This window comes from Eurypyga helias, unplaced genomic scaffold (genome assembly GCF_000690775.1).
Source record: "Eurypyga helias isolate BGI_N326 unplaced genomic scaffold, ASM69077v1 scaffold35690, whole genome shotgun sequence".
Classification (NCBI taxonomy): domain Eukaryota; kingdom Metazoa; phylum Chordata; class Aves; order Eurypygiformes; family Eurypygidae; genus Eurypyga; species Eurypyga helias.
In genome coordinates this window covers 14,509-19,018 of record NW_010228232.1, presented here as the reverse complement: position 1 = coordinate 19,018, position 4,510 = coordinate 14,509, and positions in this window count along the sequence as shown.

Genomic DNA, 4,510 nt, shown 5'->3' with positions numbered 1-4,510 from the left:
GGGAAAGATTCACTTATGTTCTCTGACTGTTCTTTGACCCTTTGTCTGGGAGCACCGTATAAAATCTCACTGCTTCCTCTGCACGCTGTGTTAGTGAGTTGGTGTTCGGGGGATCTCCTGGCATTCAGACTTCCGCAGTGAAAAGGGATTTTACGCCTGAGTGAGCCACCTTCTAAAATGCGAAGTTACTGAGCGTGCTGTAGGTGTCGTCAAGCAAGAGGTTCCTTGAAGCGCCTGTGCATACACGAGTTCCGTGTGTTCTCTGTAAAGCCATGGGAGCCGCGCAGGAAATCCCTGTGCAGACCCTATGGGCATTGCAGTAGCTGTAAGCAGAGACAGGCTGTGCTCCGGCTGCCCACGTGCTGCATCAGCATTTCACCGAGCGGCTTGCACTCCAGGCTGCCAAGGAGGGGATGAAGGCTCGGGTGAAACCGTTGCGTGGTTATTTCTGAGGTTGGGTCTCTCACAACTCTGGGTACCTGGTAACCTTTCCCCTTGCTTGTGCCGCAGTACCTTGGGCACCTCGGGACTGTCGCCTGTCTCAGGTTGTTTACTCAACCTGACGATGTTCCAGCAGCTGAATGCTCAGAGCTGAAACCAAGAAATGACATTTTGGAAATAGAAGCGATGACAGGTTTGAAGTACTGTCAGAATTGCTTCGGTGATGTCAGCTTGTAAACAGCTCAGTGCTCATGTGTCTTACTTCTCTTCCTCTCACAGCTCTGCAGAATTGAATAATCCTGTGACGGGAGGATTGTTCTGGACCCAGAATGACTTCCATAAAATAAAAAGTGGCCTTCAACTTTTCTGAGACAGCAGAGTGCTCTGCAGCTTTCGGTACTGCAGATAAGTGACGAGGAAGAACTCATAATGGTGATGCGGAAGTCGCCACTCCAGGATATTTCTTTTTTCGTGAAGATTACTGATTTTCACCGTGTCAGATCAGTATTTTATAAAGGTGGCATGTTTTAAGTTCTGTGTGTAGTAAACATTGTGAATGTTTAACCACTGTCACAGACTTTTAGCTGTAGTTTTCCAAATACAGTTAAAGCGCTTTGGAATTCCGCCGTGTTCCTTACTGTTTTCCATTGTTAATGAACGCAGCCAGCTGAAAGCAAACCACCTTGGTCCTGTTTTTCCTTCTTCACTCAGGTATTCTGGGAGGTGTCCTCCGGTCCTCGTTAGCCAGACTGTTGAGCCCTTCCTACTCAGCGACACTGATATTATCCTATATGCGTTTGCATGGCTTTTGCCACATATATTTTGGAAGAATTGGGCTTGTTCAGCCTGGAGAAGGGAAGGCTCCGGGGAGACCTTATTGCACCTTCCAGTGCCTGAAGGGGCTACAAGGAAGCTGGGGGGGACTTTTTACAAGGGTCTGTAGTGACAGGACAAGGGGTAACGGGTTTAAATTGAAAGTGGGGAGATTTAGATTGGATATCAGGAAGAAGTTCTTCCCGGAGAGGGTGGGGAGGCACTGGGACAGGTTGCCCAGAGAAGCTGTGGATGCCCCATCCCTGGGAGTGTCCAAGGCCAGGCTGGATGAGGCTTGGAGCAACCTAGTCTAGTGGAAGGTGTCCCTGCCCATGGCAGGGGGGGTGGAAGGAGATGGGCTTTAAGGGCCCTTCCAACCCAAACCATTCTGTGATTCTATGGTTCTACGATAATACTGTGCTCCAGTTTTCATCCAGGTAGGGTTTCACGTGAAGCTTCAGGGATCAGGCTTAGTTACAGCGTGGCTGAAGACACTGTGGTGCCTAAATATCTTCAGAAAGATTTTTCTTGCCATTTTTTTCAAAGGGGCATCAGAGCCACTACTGCCTCTGTTTGGCTGAAGTCTTGTGCCTGATGTTACTGTTCCCGATTTTGCTGAGGTGGATAACTGACACTGGGGTCCTTGTTGAGAGCTCGTGTCACTACTGCATAAAAGGACTTGAGGACCTGTGGGAAAGTTGCTGAGTAAAATGACTCCCAGCTAGTTTTTCCTAAATTCAGTTTTCTTTACCTGTATTAAAGGTTCTTGAAAGCTGGAGGCTTCTGCGTTACCTGCAAAAAACAGGAGTTGAAGGTTATGTTTATGGCAGGACTCCTTGTGTATGTGCTGGAGGGCAAGACCAGGCCTTTCTCCAAGTCAGCCTGATGATTTGCAGTATTTACAAACCAAACAGAGACGGAGCCGCTGTCGTTCTTCAGGCTACCGCCGCCGTCACGTGCCGACGTTCCGTGGGTGCAGACAGGGACATTCAGCTGTACGTCAGTACATCGGATGAGGTTGAACTGCCAGTGCAGAACAGCAGCTTCGTGGATGGCCCTCGAGGAGAGGCTTCACTGAATATCCAGGATGCAGCCGTTATTTCTCTGTTCTAACTTTTTGCCGTCCCGTTGTACTGCAGTTACCCTCTACCCGACAGCCACACGTCGTTTGGAATGGAAGACGGGCTGTGCCTTTCCTTCTCCACACACCAGCAGTACTAGTGCAAAAGAAACCTCTTTCTGCTAGGAGAGGTTTTTCGTGTAGGCCCTTCCCCTTTCTAGAATGCCTAGAAATGTCTCCTTTTGCCCAGCAGCTCCCTTGGCGTATCTAGGAAATTCTGGGTGAGGAGGGTTTGTTCCTTCATTACTGTGGTTGGAGTGTGAAACTACTCGGTTACTGCGTTCGGTGCCTCTGAGGTGAGAGCTGAGCCGTAGTTACGGCCTGAATGTTGAGGTGTTATGGGGGGGAGGGGGGGAGCGGGCTTGAAACAAAGGGAGAAGGGGAAAGGTTGGGAATGGCTGGAGAAAAGAAACAACTCTTGATTTTTAAGAAGTGAAAAGGGCCTTCTGGTAACGTAACAGAAGCGTAGAACCCAGACCATCTCGTACCGCTCTGCTGCGCCTTCTGAGAGCCGGGCGTTCGGCTGAGCGGATTAGCACACGGGAGCAGCAGCTTCCTCGCCGCTCTCCCCAGCAGCCGGCAAAGGGCAGCGCTGCTGGGAACGCCGACGGGTGCACCCGGAATGGCAGCGCTGAGACCAGCCGGTTCAGATGCCTTCAGAAAGCGAGCGGCCTGTATTCGGATCCTCCGAGGTCTGTCCGCGTGGGACGGTGGAGAAGGAAGGGGTGGTGCTGGCAGCCTGCTGCGCTGCGCACCGTTTTTTCCCCCTTGGCGAAAGTTTACTTGGTGAAACATTTTCAAGATGCCCATCACTTTCTTTGCTAGAAGCATGTTCGGCGTGGGGCGAGGAAAGGCAGCTGGTGCACCCCTGAACCCGTGGATTTTTCCCCTGCGTTGGGCACGGCCGCTGGAGACAGCCCTCTCCTGTAGCTCCATCTCTCCAGGCAGGTTTCAGCTGTCTGAAAACACCTCCGAAGGGAAGCTGTAGAAGGGACCGGAGGTGGACGCTCTAGAAACGACTGCAGGTAGAAGCTGGGACTGCAGAAGATGGTCCCACAAATAGGAATGAGGGTGTTACGGCCTTTGTGGCCTCTGACCCCTCTTTGGTTTTTGCCACTCCTTGAATCTCTTTTCCATGTAAGTAATGGGACGGAGTAGTGGGACCTTGTTAAGATCATTTGTTCCTGGCTATCTGTGTCTCTAACGTTCCGCTTTCTCGTTCCCAAAGGCAGCTTCTCTGACACGGAATTCACCTCTGCCCAGGGGTTAGTTCTGGAGAGAAAACTGGAACAGTAAGAACATCCCGTGGAACATAATCTGTGTGTGTTTTCAGAGGTGGGGGGCAGGAGGATACAAATTAAGTGCAAAGGGCCTGGGATTAGGAAAAGGCAAGTGTGTCATGAGGTACGTTACTGGTTACGGTCTGTGCTGTCCTCGGAATCCTGTGGCTGTTGCGAGAGCAAACAGGGTAATGCGAGTCCAGGCACATCCAGTGGGAGCTGATCTTTGTGTACAGCTTTCCTTTCCTTAGCGCTACCCTCCCCCACACCCCAAGGGAGTCACAGCCGTGTGGTCTGACCGACCGGTATCCCCCCCCTGCAGCCCCAGACCATTAAAGGTTTCAGCGGTGGAAGACAAGGGCTGTTACTCTGACAAGGCAGCTGGACCTAGATGGCACTTTTTCCTCAGCTTTCTAAAGAAAAGTGAGACCTTTGTCCTGTTCCCGCACTGGCTTAAGCACAGATGGAAGATCTGAGCGTTGTGCAGAATTTCAGAATCTGGGTGGTTTTCGGTAAATCAGGTAAAAACTTTGAGAAGTACTTTGGAGAGACTACAGCAGGACAACACAGCTCTTTGGGCCTCCCACCTAGAGAGGGCTACAGAATAAAAAGCTAGAAACACATAATCCAATGGCTCTTATTTTATTAAATAAGCAATTTTTTAATATATAGAAAGTATAACACGTCTGATATTATTAAATAATTGTGCAAACCTTTTACGCGGGGCGGGGGGAACAGGCTGTCGCCGCTGTGTTTCTGCGTGTCGTTCAGATCCTTCTCTCGGTTCTTTTGGTCCGTTTGCAAACTTCACACGCTGCAGACCCGTCGCAGGTGCTGCTCGGCGGCTCTTTGGCGG